At 32.9% G+C, this 20,054-nt stretch overlaps 1 protein-coding gene and 1 long non-coding RNA gene across 17 annotated transcripts in view; one reads left to right on the top strand and one right to left on the bottom strand.

Moving 5' to 3' along the window:
- Nucleotides 1–20,054, bottom strand: part of LOC141456113 (retina and anterior neural fold homeobox protein 2-like) — a 242,948-nt gene that overhangs the window by 34,696 nt on the left and 188,198 nt on the right. The gene's annotated exons all lie outside the window — the stretch shown is intronic.
- LOC141456119 (uncharacterized) overlaps nt 2,087–20,054 on the top strand; it is a 222,593-nt gene continuing 204,625 nt past the window's right edge. For all 16 annotated transcript variants that reach the window (XR_012459593.1, XR_012459590.1, XR_012459592.1 and 13 more), the window contains exons 1-2: nt 2,087–2,112; nt 2,860–2,949. This is a non-coding gene — a long non-coding RNA (uncharacterized lncRNA). The remainder of the gene's footprint in view (nt 2,113–2,859; nt 2,950–20,054) is intronic.

The raw sequence follows: 20,054 nt of genomic DNA on the forward strand, positions 1-20,054 counted from the left end.
TTACAACTGGCCATTACTTGTCATCCTAAATAAATTAAATTTGCTTGAATCAGGATAACATGAAAATCAACTTAAAATTAAATTTAACCTAATCCAAAAAGTAATTAAACATAATTACTATGTATAAGACATTTGCAAAGAACCGTGACTTTTTTTTCTTCTTCTTGTCAAAAGTTTTAATCGCATTTTGATGTGGGCTAAATTGAGTGTTACAAATAAGCGGGAGCGGCAGGTTAAGACCTGTACATTTACTGGTAACTCTGTAGAAAATCACCACTACACACTAGATATTTTTTTATTTTATGAATATTCATTCCATCAAGAAATGAATACAAATATATTTATACCACTTGTTCACCGGAAGGATTCTACCAGTAATTAAAACTGGAAGATATACCTGAGAGAGACAGTGACAGAGAGAGACAAAAAAAGTCAATTTATTTTCAGCCTTAATGGGCATTAAATTATTAGTTTGTTGATTAACAAGTTAACTTTAAAACATTATTATATTAATGTGCTATAAATTTATTCATTTTTACTTTTTCTTATTCCTTTTAAGAAGTATTGCGTTCATTACGTTTGTAATAAGTTGTGAGTACCTAATATCTAAAAAGGAAAAATAGCAGGAGCTGAAAATCTATATTTCAATTAGGCTTCAACAGAGAACCCGACTTACCGATCAAAGTCTATCATCCGAAAGAAAGACTATACTGAATGGACTTTTCATTTTTAAAGGTTTTCTTAAAGGAAGTGCACAGAGATATACCTTTAATTTGTAAACGTTTTTCCACTAAAAACTGGTTAAGGGAATTTTTGTAAAACGTTAGTTGTACGTAGATTTGAATTAATTTTACAGGAAAATTCGTTTTAAGGCGTTCCAGTGGTGGGGACGAGAAAAGCTTCTTTCTCTGTAGATTTTCACCATAATTTACGAATATACAAAACTGTACGACGGTAATAAAAATTAAATCAAGTTTTTGAACCTTAGGAGTATGATGATAAATAACCTTGAAATTTGTAGAGAAAGTCGAGTTAATGTTCACAACAGAATTTTCTGGCGGTTTGCCGTACTGATTTGAAATTTGGTCTCTCAAGGAATATAGATTTCAGTTGGTTCTGTGTGAGCTGTAAAAGTAATATTTTTTTATAAGAGTTAATATTTCTAATGTTGAGTAACAAACTCATTTTTCAAGCAAATTTAACCAAGTAAACCAGTAAGATTAACTAGTAACACCAGATTTGGTTTTAAGGAAGCTTAACAACTCTCTTAAGTAAAGCTAAGTAAGGTAGTAAGTACTAGTGACGATTTCAACTAAGCTAACTGTAATCAGATTAGTACATAAGTTTTTATTCTTTTAAATGATCTTTTAGAGATGAGAAATCTATGTAATTGGCATTTATTGTTAAATAGTAAACAAAATTAAGCTCAAAAGCTAAGGTATGATGTAGGATTAATTTCATACCTATCTCACTTATAGTTAAGGTCAAATAATCTTCATTTAAAATTCCTAAACAACATGAATATCAATAAATATATTCGAAAGTTTATAAAATATTCGAAAAATATAACGAAATAAGGATTTCACTTGTACTTCTATTAAATATGATGAGTCTTATACTAAAATTGAGAAAATATGATTACCTGTCAATTACGAATCATTGCAGAATTTCAAAATAAATAATCAAGCATTTAAAATAAAGGCTCACTTCGAAATGGAGTTACAAATATGGCGTCATATTTTAAGAGTCCAACGTTCTCCAAAATTCAGCAACTTTAGAAAATAACTACGAAAAAATTCTTACTGAAATGTAATAAATATAATAATCATTATTATTCTTTTAAAACATTAATAATTATAAATAAAATTTTAAATTAAAAATTAAAAAATAATTTAGAAATTTCAATCAAGATAATTTCTACATTATTAAAGAAAATGTTTTGTTAATTCAACAAAACTAAATATATGAAATAATAGAAATAAAATTTCAATTACTAATTTTACAATTAAAAATAAAAAATACTTAATTACGTATCTGTCTTGAGATTAAGTACTTCCCCCCGTAATAGACCAGTCCATTCCGTGGAGCCTGGAGTTGAACTTAAAAGATTTTGTAAGAATATTTTATTTAATTTATTATTAAAGTAAAAATAATATATTCACACAAATTTACTTCTTAATATAAAAAGCAAACTATTACCTTTAAAATTACATAAGATTTATCAAAGATTATGTAGGATTACACTTTAAAAAGTGGATGTAAAGTTAAGAATTTTAGGGAATTCAAATTCAAGATGGCAAGTCTTGAGATTATTTTAGGTTTTTATTCACTTCTTACTTGTATATAATCTTGCAATTGGAATGTGAAAATTTAAATTATTTCTTATACAGCATCAATTTAGACTAATAAGTAAAGATAAGATTAAAAGTCCTTTGAGAATTACTTCAATATAACATATAACTGTGTTTTGGATCAAATTCCACAACTTGAAAGCTTCAAAGAGCGTCCTATTTATTTATAAAACTTGAATAAGAAATGATGGACATTAACTTATAAAAGGTGAAATACTTCTTTTTTTGTCAAATTCCAAATAATTATGCCTTAACAGCAAGGGCTGATGAATCTGTAATCAGCAGTACAGCATCAGCCAGAAAAGGAGTAGTTAAAACATATTGAAACACTTCAATATCACTAAAAATTCCTTTAGTGGGTAAAAAAAATGAAAAACTTTATTTAAAGATATCAAAAATCTGTATTGATAGGGAAAAGATTGCAATTTAATGTCCAGCTATACTTTTTCTCTCAGAAAAAGTACTTCAGTAACAATAAGATCCTAATAAATGGTAAATACTTTTGCAGGTGCACGAAAAATATCGGCAGCTTAAGTAATTTGGACGAAAATGTTTTTCGACCGTATGAAGACCAAAAATATAGCAACATTCAAGTTATGTAAGTCAATAAAACTTTCTTTAAATTGATTTTTCTTTTCATTAACAGTTATTAATGAAAATTTGATCACATTATTTCAAGGAAATACCCTGTTAATATATAAGGAACGAAATAACTTACTTCTTTTACAGCAGATGAAAACTGTCTCATTCTATAAAACTCAAACATGTTCATTACTATTCATTCCGATCAAACTAGTTACAATCCAATCAATAATTGAATTTTACTTTACTATTCATTCCGATCAAACTAGTTACAATCCAATCAATAATTGAATTTTACTTAACTGAGAATCTAAAATGGAAATAGGTAGAAAAGAATAGCCAAAAATTAATAACACTTTGACCATTTACTACACGGTAGCACGTTTCCTAACCTCAACATCGTAAAAGTAATCCAAAGATGGCTTAACAGGACAATTTCTCCCTACAAAGCTAATTATGTCATAGTTTAAAGATACAACTTGCCCTATCTAGGATTTTTCAAAGTAAACACTTTCTCATTAAAATATGAGAGTTATTAAAATTTGGCAAATTATTTGTGAATTACTATTAAAATATGTGGTCTTCTATTTCGTAAGTATTGAATTAATTAAATATTGAACTTAATTATTCATTGCCTTGTGCTATTTAAAGTTTTTTTTCTTAAATATTGTTAGAAACGCACTTTTCTCAAGTCAGATACTTTGATAAAAGTTACTTTAAAATAACATTTCTGAAATTACCGCTTCTAAAGTTAGGTCTAATTTATTTTAATTATATTACGCCTAACTGTGCCAAATTCCTCATTTCATGAAATTTTCATACTTCTGTTTCATGGACAATCTATAGGAGATAGGAATCCAAATTGCCTAAAGTCTGCTCTGGAAGATGTGGTGAACTTGTCCTATTCTGCTAGTTTTTTTTGGGTATCCATTGATTTTTCCGGAAATCTTGCGAAGGCATATTCTTGACGTTAGTTTTCTTTTTGAGAGAGATTCATAGCTCTTAAACTTTTTAAGGAGCGAGAAGTTATCGTCTTCAGAGAACTTACTTTCGACACCTTCAGTCTCACTGGGCATTCTCTCCATGTTAAGGAGAAGTTACAGATATTATCTTGATATCTGCATAAGCTTACTTTTTGACCTTTTCTTCTCCCTTTTTTTGTTGTACATTGCTCAGCTGATTGCAAGACTTGTAAAATCATTATCTTACAATTACATGACGTTTTAGAACTAATATGTATGACTTCCTCAGTGAAGCAAGGGTTTTAAAGTATGCACAACAATTCCATAAACCACATACACACACCATTTTTAAAAAATCATCTTTTGCTCTCAGAGACCCAGAAAAAAAATATTCCTCGAAACCAATATTCTTCAAAAATTGGACGTAATCGAAAGTACTTCCCTTACCAGGGTAAGAAAATGTTATAATTATCAAACGAAATTTATTATACGCACAACACTTTAGCCAGTTTCTATAAAATAAAAGCTAATTCTTAAATAATTTTATGCTAACAAATCATTAATTTATTAGTCCAATAGAATTTAATGAAATCTTATATTCATATCTAAAAATAATTCTTTCTATTGGCTAATTGTGAATCAATGAAGAATAAATATACATATTTACAGTAATAAAGAATCATAGTAATTTGTACTGCTTGTACGGTTTGATGGGATTCTGTAAAGAGGGAGTTCTTATAAGTGACTGAGGGTGGAGCGGTGGAAGAATCAATAAATTAGTATAGTCTGCATTACCATAAATAGTGTAAAAAGAAGACTTTAAATTAAGAGGCGGGGAGAAGCTGCCGGGATTTAATTACATTAGACAGATTTATAAGTCAGGTGATGCTGTAACAATCTCACAAATTATATTAAAACTTTAAAAAAAACGGGGCTCCTAACTTCAATCATATTATGTAAATAGCGGCCCAGTTAATTTCTTCTTCTTCCTCTTCCTCTACCACCGTCACTTTGGGCTGGTCATTTTGAAAACGATACAAAAATGTAAACTTGTCTTCTATATTTCGGTGGCTTCAATCAACTAAAATATAATTATTAGTCTATGTTTTTATTGAAGCAAGATGATTAGCACAAACTGGGTGGGATGATATGGGGCGTAGGTCCCTCTTTCGTGTAGAAAATATTAATTTACATTGACTTCTCTGCGGGTAACTCGCTTAAAAAGATGAACTATACCTTATAAGCGAGGGAGGCCCTCTTCTAAGGGATTTGTGCCAATTTTTTTTCTTAAGGATTATATTGTATTTCTGAGATCCTCTGAGATCTAAAAAGGGATTATTAATCCTTTTTCTGTCACTCATAGTCTGCAGTTCGCCCAGATCTATTGTGCTCCTCTTGCAGCACACCCTAGTGCTAGAAAAAAAATCTCACCCTGACACTCCACCAACGCTAAGTCCTCTACGCTCTTCAGATAGTCTAAGAAAGGCTCTCCCTTATCAAAGTGATTTGTTTCTGGGCCAAGAAACACTTCAGTATTAAATAATTTGTTAAAGTTTTGAAGACTTTCGATTGTACAAGTTTAAGTTCAGTACTTATCTCGTTTTAATGTGCTATAATAAAAGAAAAATAAATTTAATTTGACTCGCTAAAATGCTAAAATGATAACCACTTATTTTGTTTACCTGATAAGTGGCAACTTATTTTACATTTGGCAATACAATATAAACAATATTGAGCTGCTATCTATTGGAAATAATTGGAAATCAAACAATATTAATGATAACATTTCACTATTTGAAAGAAGAAATATTTTACATTTAATCTTTTCTTTTGAATGCAAGATTTTCATGTAGAGATTAACTAATATAATAAAAAAAGGTGCTGTAATCTCTCTTTGTCTCTCTCTTGTTTTAGTAAATGTTAATTAGTTGTGTCTGTTAGGTATTTTCACTAATTAATGAATAAAGCTATAGTTATACTTTTGTTTTTTCATATCTTATAGCTTTATCAAACAAAAGATTAAAACATTATTTAGATAATGATCTTTTAACTTCCCGTTAATTTAAAAAAAAAATGACGCTCTCGAATTGTTTGTTAATTCAAATGGAAAAGTGGTTTTTCCCAGAAGAGTTACTGATCTATTTCGCACTTTTCTTTTCTAATCGCGTTTTTATTATTATATTTTATTTTTTAGATTTCATTTCCTTCTGAATAAATAATATGTAACTGTGTAAAGTTTTTTTCACGTTCAACAAATGGCGAGCTGGTCCTGAAATCAGATCCTTTAAATTAATTAATGTTTATTCTATTTCCATAATCTCAAGATTGTAACCGGGCACAAGAGTTAACTTAGGAGGCAACTCATGTCTCTTTTCATTTCTTTTGAACCCCACCGTTTGATTCAGTAGCCCCAACCATTTAACACTTCTTAATATAAATTAACACCAATAAGATCCATGTTTTACAGTCTGGATCCATTAATAACCGGATCAAATTTCCTGAATCTGCACTTTGCTTTTTTGTTATCCCAATAAAAACAATCTGATGCAGACACTCACACGTCTTTCTATTATCCTTTTACTTAAATAAATATTTAAAAAAATATAAAACATATGTTAAATTTTGCTTAATCGATTTACCTACTTCAAATTTGACTTTTATTAACGTATTGAATTTCTTTAGTTATTGTAAAGACAATAAGGCAGTACATTTCAATTAAATAATACTTTAGGGTAAAGTTTAACTCCGCCACTGCTCCGGATCTACTTTTAGTAGCATTTTCTGATATTTTTTATGGTTGTAGAAGGTTTTTATCAAGTTTCTCATTATATAAATAAGTAGTATTGTTGATAATAAATGAGCTTTTAGGATCTCTGAGGATAATGATGTTGAAGACGTAAGGTGGAATGTTTACTGGATTTTGTACGGTTGGATTGCTTAGTCGTACCTTAAACTTCTATTTCGTAGACTTGGGTTTTAAGACCAAATTATAAACTAATCTTTTTTTAATGATGTTTGATATTTTTTGGGCGGTCTAAAGTGGTTATTCAGTTCTGGTCGTTTCAGTCTGGTGTAATGGTTCCTCAACAACTGTTTTGTCGATGGACAGCCGAAAGATAGCGGAAAATTTAACATTACAAGCGGAAAAGGATGTTGCAGTGGATAAAATTAATGTTTCCACATTTCTGTCCATTTAAGTTTGTTTTTCCAACTCTTGTACCATGGTTCCAAGCACGAATATCTTGCTCGAAATAATATTTCCTAAGTGAACATTGGTTAGATCCCAATTCTTCGAGGATGAAAGGTGGAAAAGTGAGGATTTTTCGCAAAATGACAACAGGATCTCTGTGGGGAGACAGGACAACTATGTAGACTATCTATAGGAAGGATAGAAATGTTGACAGTGTATTCTTGCAGGGTATAGGCTTTTGTTTTCTATTGGATGGAAGAAGGAGATGGTAGAACTTGATAATACCTGGTTGAAAGTTAAGATTAAGGATAAGGTACTAAATGAATTGCAGACTTAACTGGACATTGGGTCTTTGAAATTTAATAAAATTCTCGTGATCCAATAGAATTGCTTTACAAGGAAACTAGTGTTTCTTCCTTTACCGGAATTCACCATCTCTCTTTTTAAAACAACCTTCTGTGGTGATCAATATTTAATGTCAAAAACCAATCTCTCACTCCGACTATTAAATTAAATCGTTACGAGTTTTTGTTCTTTTTTATTTTTTTAGTTCTGTCTAAAAAAAACAAAAATTAAAAAAAGAGTTAGAAGAAAAGATAAACTGGGTTGTGTTGATAGTGGATGAGTCAACGTCCTGCCAAAGAATGTAGAGTAAGTGAAACAAGAGTTGGGAGAGCCGGATACAGAAGTAGAAGGATGTCGGACGCCGGGGTCCATGTTCTGGGGATGTTCTCGAGTGTGCGCAGCAGAGAAAAAAAAAAAACGAATTAGTCTCCACATCCATTAGCATTTAGATATAATTTGGAACATTGAAGCTACACTTACGTGTTTACAACCTCCTTCACCACTCTTTTGAATTTTTGTTTTATTTATTTATTCTTTATCAAACCCATTAAATAATTTAATTGTTTTTTATTACTCACGTGGCTCTTATAAGAGTGTAGATGAATAATAATAATCATCATCATCATAAAATAATGGGCATCAGTCAGCGGATAATCTTGATTTATTTTATTTTTATGCCATATTTTCTTAAAAAATTTTCCCCAAGTAAGAAGTCTCAGACTTGAGGGTGGGGCTATTTATTTCTCATTGGTAATTAAATAATTGCATTTATAGCCAATAAAACTCAAGTGCAGACACTCACACGACTTCCTTTTCCCGCTATTTACACTTTTTGCTTTAAAAAAAGCAAAAACCAGAAAATTGCCAATAACCACAAATTTCTTAAATAAATAAATAAAAAAAAAAAATGGCACTATAGCCCAACTGATTTTTCTTTAAATTTGGAAATGTTACTTATTTATTGAGTAACTTTTAGTATTATAAAGATGATAAGGCTGTACGTAATACTTGAGTGGCACTCTGGAGGAAAACTTAACTCAACCTTTTCCCTTGACGTTACCTTGTGAAGATTTTTCCAGCAAAAATGTTTCAAAATAAAACACGTGGAAATCTATGTGATAAAATTTCCGCTCCCAGAGAAAAATACATGCAGATAAGTGACCCTTCGGTTGCCCGTTTTTGGCCCTAAAGACTTATTTCTAGGAGGCCAATATTTCGGAATGTTCAAATTTGAACTGGAGTTAAGCTGATGTTATGGCAGCTGAATCAAACGGAAAAATGGGGAATTTCGGATGGAAAATTAGAAATAATTTAAAAAACTTTTAATACACGATGTTTTGTGTGGCTGGGCAGGAAATGAGACCCACGACGATTTAGGGTTTATTCAAAAAACGCTAAGCTGTACAAGAAAACAGTGACAATATCTTGTAGAAGAACTGTGTAGAGTCATTGGAATACTTCAAGCATGTAGATTAGTTTACTTTGACGTTTGAGCTGCTTCGAAACACCATTAAGAGGTTAATCAATCAACGCTCTTCCAAATCGCTAAGCTATACAAGAAAACAATAGCAACGTATTGAAGAGAAAAACTGAGCTCTTTCTTCAGCAGAGTCATTGGAATACTTCGAGAATGTGGGTGATAAGTTTGACGTTTGAGCTGCTTCGAAACACCATTAAGTGGTTAATCAACGCTCTTCCAAATCGCTAAGCTATAAAAGTAAACAATAGCAATATATTGAAGAGAAACTGAGCTCTTTCTTCAGCAGAGTAATTGGAATACTTCGAGAATGTAGATGATTAGTTTACTTTGACGTTAAAGCTGCTTCGAAACACATTTAAGAGGTTAATCAACGCTCTTCCAAATCGTTAAGCTATACAAGAAAACAACAGCAATATCTTGTAGAAAAACTGAGCTCTTTCTTCAGCAGAGTCATTGGAATACTTCGAGAATGTGGATGATTAGTTTACTTTGACGGTAGAGCTGCTTCGAAACATCTTTAAGAGGTTAATCAACGCTCTTCACTTTGTTTCAGTGTAACACTTTGCTCGGTTATACAGTTTTAAAATCATTTTTCTCCGCTTATTTTAAATTTAGCTCGTTTAACAGTGATTGCTTTTATTTCTTTTGATTTCATCACAATTCACTCGCCATCCTTTTTTTTTACCTTCTATTCTCAACACCATTTCTATTCTACAATATTTCAATCAATACTATTCCCTTGATGTAATACCGAGTTTTTAAATTAACTAGATACAAGGTTAGATAAATAGTGAAGGAACCAACTTAATAAAAAACAATTATCTTAAAATTACGATGTTATAAGAAAGGGAAGTGGGCAACGATTAAAAGTTAAAAAAAAAAAATTACTGATATTAGAATTATTGAGTATAAAGTTAATTGGTAGGCAGTAGGTGTTAACTTCACACCTGCTTTTTAAATTAAACAGGCAAAATGTTTAATTTTATTTCAGTCTCGTGAAGTGTAGATAACATCCGCTAGATTGTGTGTGTGTGTGCTACAGTTTAAAGCGGGAGATTGTAAGTTAAGGTTATAACACCCGCCCTTTTCCACTATTATCAGGTTCAATGGTTGTTTACTGGGGCTTTAAGCTCGCTAACCCTACTTTTGTGCCACCTCATATATAAGTCGTGATCAATTTTACAGTCCACTGACTAGATCAATTATTATTTTTTATTAAACTAGGTGTCGATTGATTCTTCACAATGATATCACAGCCACTTAACACAACCTAACTAATCTTAGCTTACCAATACGCCTATATATATATTATAAGATGCCGTCTATTACAATAACCTGACCTCAGTAAATTATTCTCTCCTTTTATAAAACTTGGTTTTTAATTTCTATCTTTTTTCTTTTTAAGGAGACAAAGGGTACACTAACAACTAAACTTTCGGTGCTTGTCACAAATTTATTTTTAATTTTCTATCTTAAGTTCACGTTTAGTTTCTAGATCAACGCAAAATTTGGATTATGTGCACAAAATATGCTGCACTTTCAGAAGATTTCGATCGAAACAAAACAAAAATCGTCGTATTTCGTTCGATCAAAAAACAAATCGATGATAACTTGAGAATTTAAAGAGTAAAGTGCCATTTCCGCTGTATGGATTTCCTTTAAATCTGGACTCTTACCTATATAGCTCGTGGTTGGAAAGTTCCACGTAATGAGGCCACACATTTCATGACCCTTTAAAGGGATTCTCCACCTTTCCTTCAGGATTTTTCTGAATAAATATTTCAAATAAAATTTGTAGCCCAAAGTGAGTACGTACGCTAAGTTTAAAGATCTTCGTTGGAGTTGATTTTGTTTTTCAAAAAAAAAAAAGTAGGGGAAAAATCTTCTGTAAAGTAGTTAAGGTTAAGTTACTGCCTGGGGCAGTATATGAAATTTTTATAATTGCAGTCTCCAAATTTGTATCAGTAGTGTAAGAAAGTAACTAATAAGCGGTAAAGCAGTAAAACTATTTTCTTCCTAATTTAGTACAACTTAGATCAAATACCCTTTTAGGCTAGGCGACAATCTAGGACCTATTTGTGGTTTTTGGTGCGGAGGCTATAAAAAGACAACGGAAAAAGCCATTATTCCCTTAAACTCCCTTTTAATGTTGACCAGCCCATGTTGTTTTGTGACTACATCTTTGTAGACGAGCAACGAAGGCTAGCTTTGGGTATCTAGAATCATCCATGTGGATCATAACTTGGCTCTGGCGATCTTAGTTAGTCGAAGCTAAGTTTTTCCCGGTTACCTGTGTGGAGATGCCTGATTTCCTTTGCTTGAAGTCAGTTTTCATGCTTACTGGTGATACCACTGTATTAACAACAGGTTAACTGTTTCGACCTTGTTGGAAAATGTGTCCCCTACGTGCGTCGTACACAAAAATAAGCGATGACGAATATATTCGTCAAACCCAGAGTATGTTTGATATGAAATTGGGTTGCAATGAAATGACTTTTATATTTTTTTCGTTATTTATTTCATGTGCATTTACCTATTCATTTATTTAGATTAACATAAATAGGAGCCAAAAACATCAAAAAATAAATTAACGAATATACATATTTTAGTTTTAACTAAAATTGCAAAATTAACTGCCGATGGTCACTACTAGAAAACGCATGACGAATATTCTCGTCATAACACAAAATTTGGACACTTTTTTCGTGACAAATATCTTCGTCATAAACAGTTAACTAGGGAGGGGGCTATTGTAGACTGGTTTATAATCACTCAGACACTTGTGATCTTTTTAGAAGCTCAAGTTTTCCTTTCCATAGCACTGTATTATACAGATTTAAGTAGGGTTAAAGTGAAAAACTATTTTACATAACTGATTTTGAAAGAAGTTGATTATTATTAGTTGTAGTTTGGTGTAGTTTAACTGGAAATATAGATAAGAGTACAGCTATATATGGTAAATCTTATATATATAGCTAAAAAAAAATTGGGTAACAGGTACGGTGTGGCCTAAAACAGAGGTAGTGTAGTTTAGAGTGCGGTCTAGCCTAATGGAGTTGGAGCGAGACGTCCTGGTTTGTTGGATGTTGATGTCTGTCTGTCTGTAGAGCGTGTGCACACACACGGACATACAGAGAGAGACATAGATAATGATATAAAGAGTTTAGAAGTAGAAGACGCCTGTCGCCAGTAAATATGACTTTAATGGAAGCACTTGTCGATAATTCTCTTCACCATCATTAGTCCCCGTATCATCTCAACACCACTATTCTCCTCCTCTTCATCTAACCTCTCCCCCCACACACAGACACAACTGCCTTTGTAATACTGCTGTAACGCAACTATACTTATTCAACTAAAGCTCTTCGCTTGTTTCTGCTCTCCTTAATATTTTGTTATTAGTAGTGGTAATCTCTTACTAGTATTGCCGTAGCGTCGAATTTTCGAAATTTGAGAGAGTCGTAAAGAGAATTGAGAAAGTGTGATAAGAGAAAGTGTTTACAATAGATTTTTTTCTAACTTTCTCTTGATTCTAGTAACAGGAAGTAGTAATAATGAACGTATGTAATTTTCGATTTGGTGTTTCACCGGATGTCCATGTAGGTGCCCCGGTCTGTAATATATTGTATGTATCCCGAAAATGTTGATCTTTCGTTTTTTTCCTCCGATTGTTGTTTCTTATTAGCAGATTTCGATTGATATCGAAATCACCCTGGGTCAAGTGAAGTCATTATATTCACCTTTTTTTTTTATTCTAAATTTTATATTGCTTTATATTGATTGCATCAGCCTGGGGGGATGGTCTTTATGGAGAAGTTTCAATGTGGACCATCAATAATGGTGTTTGAGGATAAACTTTGCAAAAACTTAGAGGTAGTGATGATCGTGTCCTAGAACTAAGTGGGCAAGCAAGAGAAAAAAAAAGTAGCTTGAATGGTCATGGGCTTCGTAAGTCATAGCCAATAAGAATTGGGGAATATGTTCTTTCCCGAAGAATAAAGAAGAAGAAGAAGAAGAGGAAGACCAACGAATTAGGGAGGAGCAGATAGAGAATGAGAGAGCTGCTCGAGTTCTCCTTCCAGGATACTTAGAAGGTTCAAAATCGTGAAAAGAAATGACGAATAGTCTTCTAGGGAGTACAAAGCACCTCTATGTACCAGGGCCACGCTCTATACTGGAATGGTATTTCTGGATGAAGTCCTTATCGGAATTTTCCAAGAAAAATACCACAAATAGAAGTTGTATTTGGAAAATGGTCATTTTGGTTGGGGAATTCCCGTCGTTAGAAGTTACTGTCAGGATTCCATTGGGTATCCAGGAGGAAATACTAATATTAGGCTTCCTGCGAGTTTCGTCTTACTTCAAGGTCTCCATCATTGTCTAAACACCACTTATCCTATCCCCAAGAAACCTCAAAAACTGTTTCCTGCACAAAATAAAAGTCAGTATCTACAATTTAACATGATCAAATTAAAGAATTGTTGAATGGAGTTAGGTGGATGAGAAAAATCAAAGTGATGCTGGCAGACAGATGGGAAATAGATTTCAGTTTTACGACAAGATAGCCTGGTCGTCGTCGTCGTCGAGAGAAAGAGAGTGAGAGGATATTCTCTGAAAACTGGACCAGCTGGGAGTCTGGCCGGCCAGCATCCTCCCCCATCCCACCACTTGCCTGGCTGGCGCTAGCTTACAAAACAAAACAAAAAAACTCATCATAAATTTGCCTCATCCTGGGGGGCGCCCCTGTAAATAGCTTTCCTCCCTTCCAGTCTGTCGTCTAACAAGCCGACACACACCACTCTTTGGTCCTTTTTATATAAACAAGATGGAACAGGGCAATTAGTCGTGACGTCACTATACTTCATCTTACTAAACATTTCCGATCCAGCAACAAAATATCTCCTTTTAACACTCACACGATTTCATGAGCGCTAAAATTTATGACATTCTAATTTATTGGACAAATTCTCTAACAGATAAAAGTGATTAGTAGTTCTTGGCTCTGCCGTAAATTACTTTGTAGGTAAGAAAATATTTCTGTACCCCCTCTACCGTCACCTCTGTCAAATTTACAAATATCAATCTAACGAAGTCTGTTATTTTTTTGAACACGCCAACTTTAATTTTCTGAAGGAAGTGCTTCACTTAAAGGTGATTGGCATTAACAAATGTGGTGTGGACATTCACCTAATTTACTGAACTGAAATTAATTTTTGCTGAAAAACCACCAAGTTTATCCAATAGCAACCGTTCCGCTTAAACGGTTATCTTTAAATTACGGAACTTCACTAACATTCTTATTTTATTCATAATTATTCTTATTCATTCTTCTTCTTAATTCATTCTTATGAATTCTTATTAGAATTAGGCGCTAAGCTGTTTACAAAAAAAGTAACAGGAAGAAGAACAAGACCAATTTGTGGTAATTTTTGCTCCTAATTTTGCCGTTTTTGCTCATTTTCGGCAACTTTTTCTATTATCGAAATCTATTTGATGTAAGTTGTTGCCAAAACAATTACAGTTATAAAGGAGGATTTGCCCTATATTATAAAGAAAATTTTATCTTTTATAGAAAATGAGAAAAAAAATTGTCAAAGTTTGGTGTTTTCTCAACGTTACGCTTTTTCGTGCAGTTTTTGACAATCAATCCTTAACCCTACCGGACAGTTAAACAGTTAATGACAGTTAACAGTTAATTAAACAGTTAATGAGCTGTTAGTCTTAAATGACAGTTCCGGGAAAATATTTTTTCTTAATGAAATTTATACTTGTACATGATAGTAATAAGTGAACGATGTTTAAAGCAACTTTTTTTGGGAGTCTTTTTTGACAAAATCCTCCTGAAAAAAAAAAAAAAAAAAACTGACCTAAAACAAAATCGACTTCTGATTGGTTGATTCTGTCCAAAAGATTCTTATTGGATTCTATGCTGGATTCCGATTTAAATTGGAACTTACTTTTTCACTGGAGTCCTTACTGGATACGCATAGGCCATGAATATGGAAAAGAGATGATACCTGGAGTTGAAGTTGAAACGCTGAGTGTTCGGGAAAGATTTAGTTATTTTGATGGGGAAAGATATACTTGAGGGAACCATCGAGTATTAGGGAGCTCTTGGTAGACCTAAAGATTTTAGCAGATTTAGTAGGGAGCTTTTGTGGGTCTTTTTTTTTGAGTCGGGTCTTGATGGAGGAGATAAGAGCTGCACTAGGCTCAGGGCCAGCAAATTTGGGCTCTCCAACTGTACTTTAATAACAATGCCCATTTTAGGCTACTGAAAAAACATTTCATGGAAGGATTACGCAAATTTAATCCAATGGGATTTTATTTCTTTGTCTGTCCATGTCAGTAACAGTTGCATTACCATCTTTGACTGGTGGAAGAGCTGAGGTGCCAATTTTGCGGAAATTGCGATTTCGCTGGACATTTGCTCAATGACGTCTCCTGAGCCCAGAAAAGGGATTTTTATATCTACTTCTGGCAGTCTCACTAGTTTCGAATCAAAATATCCTTCCCAATTTATATCACAAATTTATCGAACAGCCACATAGTATCAGGAAATCATATTTAGAACCTAGAAGAAAGAATTCTTAATAGAGACATGCGACGCAGTTGTCGGTTTCTTCGTTTTATATGAGATAATCATTTATTTTCGTGCAAGGAGATCACAACTCACTTAATACTTTAAATTGAAATAGTTACTGGAATAATATACTAGTTTACTAGTGTAATTTACAGCACACTTAGTGAGTAATTTACAGTTGTGTACATAAAGTGGTAGATTGCCTTAGACGGATCCATGATAACTCGGAATCTCATCTACGGAGCCCTTCCGGCTTGACAATCCAGAGAGGCTTTTTGGGAGGAAAGCTAGAATTTACACGTGGTTTATTTACGCCAAAGTTGTCCGAAGATAATGTTTGATTGTGTTGGAAATATTTCGGAACTCTATTCCATTATGGATCACTATATTTCTGCACTACAATCAGATGTGATATGGATTTATGTTAAAGTTACGAGTCTGCTCGTATTTGAGCAGAGCTTTTTAAATAGATTTTCTTTCAACTTCTGAAATTCCTTGCTCAATTTCACAACTATTCATATTTCTTATTTTACCCATTTTGTTTATTTAGCAAGCATCTTTTTTTGTAATCCATTTCTTTTTAACTAGACTTCTCTCACATACATTTCTGGTTTTAGCCCACATTTTGGCTCCTTACATATGTTTTCTTTCAATGATGGAATAACAATCCGTCTATTATTCTCCTAGAATAAGCTGTTATAACAGTACAGGGCGAAAAACCATCACGGCTTTGCTCATCTTTTTTCTCAACTTTTTTTAATTAAAGTAAAGTAGTAAAGTAATCGCCTTTTTTTTTCAGGCGGGGCTTAACGTCCAACTACCAATTAGGTGTCGTGGACGGAGGCGATTAGCAAACATGCTTTACTGTAAATTTCTTTTATTAACCATTAAATAAAATCCAAGGCCTAAGACCGGGAATAGAACCCACTAAACCAACAATACATCTTAGCATTGCGGGTCTAGTATCTAAACCGCTCGGCTACCGTGGCGCCTTTTTTTTAATTAAAAGATTTCACACTTTTTAATCGATAAATAGATTTTCCCCTCCATCCCCCTTTGTATGTTCAGTTGTTTTTTTGTAATTAATTCTCCTCATTCCTCAGATCGTGTGATTCTCATATCTAGATCCTCTTTACTCGAATTGGCTATGGAGACGAGGCATGCAAAGCTAAGAGGAATTATGGTATTAGGTCCGATTTCCAGTCTCTAGGCTTCGCATTTTTTTTAATTGTTAATATGAGAAATTTATATCTAGTTTACTAATCACCTCTGTTCACGACGTCTAGTAGTTGGACGTAAAACTCGGCAGCAAAAATATTCTTCAATTTACCACTAAAGTCAGCTGTCAATCGCGAAAAATAATGTTCTATGCTGAGATGCTCGTTTACTATTGGCCGGCCTATTCCTTCACATTTCCCTAACCATTCTTTCATCATAGGTCAAGATAATTCTTTGTGGATCGTTCACTGATGAATACGAGTCCTTCCGGTTTTGTTCTGAAACATTTCCTTCCGGTAGAACATTCATTACGAGGGTAATTTTGAGCAAATAACCTAAATGGAACATCATGCTTCCTATTTTATGTTTTTTGTGATGTTTTACACAAATAAAACTAAATATTTTTAATATAAATTCCTGGTTTACAAAAAATGTTTTGATAAGTAACGGCAAGAAACTACAAATAAACTTAATAATAAAAAGAAGAAAATAAAGTAAAATACAATAATCAGAGTGGGCAATAATGCAGGTACAACTGTACTAAAATCACGATTTCTATTGTTTATCCCTTCTATCATATATGTATATGTAACCGGTGTGTGTTTGGGAGGCGATAGATATATATCGAGATCTATTTACAATATCACATTATATAACACTTCTTAGTAAATGTTTATACGCTATAATATAGGCAAGCGATTAGGGAGGTAAGGAAGAAAGGAAAAAAAAAAGTCGATTTAGTAACTAACGAATTTAGAGGATGGAGTCCGCCAGGGCCAAGCTAAGTTTCAGAGGGGAAGGGCTAAGGGGCAGAGTAGGGAGATTGGTTAACAGTACAGGGAGAGCTGTCGTGCGACAATACATGACGTGATTGTCATGATTTCATTGGAGCACGCGATTCAATAATTGTTTACCTCCGTTTCGTTAATAAAACACGGATATGTCTATATATATAGGCTTTTAGAGGAAGTAGAGGTAATGTACACATCTCGGCAACAGATCCCACGACACTGTCTCACCTAGCCGGGGACAAGTAATTTTATTAGGTCGATAAATGGAATGTTCAATCAGAAATGATGTAATTATGGTCGGGGTCATCTAGGTGCGTAAAGCGATGATGATTAAAAAAAATGAGATGATTGAGACAACCAAAAAATAGTACAAACGTTGGACAATAGTATTATTATTGAGCCCTTTTTAAAGGTGCTCAACATCTAAGGCCCTTCGCACCTGACAATGTTGCTGAATGACACTGCACTAGTTCATTCTAAACTAAAACAATCATTCTAATAAAAAACACTTGCATATAAATACATTCATCCAAATAAATACAGTCACATACATTAAATCTAGCTAAAATACATTTTCTCGTCACTACCTCCAAATTTACTCATACTAATCGCAATTTGTGATGGAGTACTTGATATTCCTCGCTTCACATTATAATAATCGGACAAATTTGGGCAATAATCGGTGCATTACATTGATTGGCATTGTACAGTTCACCATAATCCGGGAATTGGTTCTTCTTCGTAAATGGTACAACCCTCTTACTCAAGACTTCCGCCTCCAGAGCCTCTATCTAGTGCTGACAATATCTAGTTTTATTCTGTAAAAGAGTCCACACACTTTTCTAGTTATTGCTTCGGCAGCTTTAACTCAATAGAATAATGCTGCAGCTAGGAGTCTATTGACCCACCATTGTTATTTTTTCTATAAAAAGATTTTTTTCATAACTTGAAAGATGCTCGTCCCAAATCTGAAGTATTTGTTAACATTCAACCGGAATGACTCTTAGAAAGAGAGATGCCTTCCACCAATCATCAGATTTTACGCACACTTCCACTTCTTTACCTACATTCAGATATCTACCGGAAATGAGGAAAACTTTAGATTCGTAATAAATTAACAAAGCTAATATAAATAAATGTAAAGTTCATTTATAATTAAACACGAAGTAAAAGAAACTTTATTATATAAAACAAATATAAAACGATGTAGATAAATAATTATAATAATAATGAAAAAAGAGAAAGACAGTAATATTACATTATTCGAATGTAACAAACCTACTGCCACAAATATACTAAGTGCAGTTTAATATAAAGTTATGTAAACATATATACAGACATATATAAATAATAGAAATGGACATTTTAACGTTAAGATTTTAATAGTATTCATTCCACTTCTTTATATAACGGAAATTAATAATAGAACAAATTTATAATGATTTCATTTAATATATAACGTTTAATGTAGGTGCATTATATATGGCATACCGTTACAATTATAAAACATGGACTTTACATTAGACTTATATTTAAATTTCTCTTGCCACTGGAAACTGAAATGCTGCATTTATGTCAGATTTTTTTATGTCAAAGAAAGGAAGCAGGTCTATGACGTGTACAGGGGCAAAACTAACTCCACGAACTGACAAAACTACATTTCCAGACATATTAAATAAGGTTAAAATGAAATCAGTGATAGTGGTAACTTGGATAGTGGACTTAGCGTTTTAGATAGCATTAGCTAATAAAAAATGGTTTTGGGGGGTGGTTAATGTGTGTGCGCGCGATCTAAATCCCTCTAAAAAATAATAATAATAAAATAAAAATTGGAATTAGCCACAATTTCCGGGTATCTTGCTCAAAAAAATAAATAAATAAATAAATAAAAATAAATAAATAAAATACCATCATATTGAGTTGTATACAGCTATTGTTCCGCGATAATTCATAAAATGAACTCGGAAGTCCAAGCTATTCAGAGACTCCCGTGATAATTGGCCGGGGAGGGTGTGGGACCTAGATCTGCCTAACATCAGAGGTTCCCTTATTATTTTGTTTCTTTTACATTGAAGCCAGTTTGCTCCTCCAAAAAGCAGGAGCGGGATTACTACAATTATCAAAGAAGAAAGGGCAAAGTAGGCTTTGAGTTGAAGGTATTTAGATGGCGGTAGTGGGGGGGGCCTTAATACCTCGCATTCAATAAACCCATTTGTGCTCTGTGTTCGTCACAAGCACGACATTAAAGAAGTGGTAAAAATGAAATTAGGCGACTCCAGGTAGGAGTTACGCGCCATATGTCGCGTGTTCACTACGTAGAAATCTGGTCCGTAGAGTCGCATGATTCTGTTTACGCAACTATAATACAAAGCTCCTTTTATTTATTGTTCTCCATCAATCGTCCAAGTAAGAGAGTAGATCAATGTAAATGGGACTTCCGGTTTATTTATCCGATTCATTTATTATTAAATTTATCACTGAATAATTGATTTATAAATTATTGATAAAGAGATTGAGCTGAATTTTAAAATTAATTGAAAATTAATGAACAA

Source organism: Rhodnius prolixus, unplaced genomic scaffold (assembly GCF_049639745.1).
Source record: "Rhodnius prolixus isolate KJV_2025 unplaced genomic scaffold, Rpr scaffold_4, whole genome shotgun sequence".
NCBI lineage: Eukaryota > Metazoa > Arthropoda > Insecta > Hemiptera > Reduviidae > Rhodnius > Rhodnius prolixus.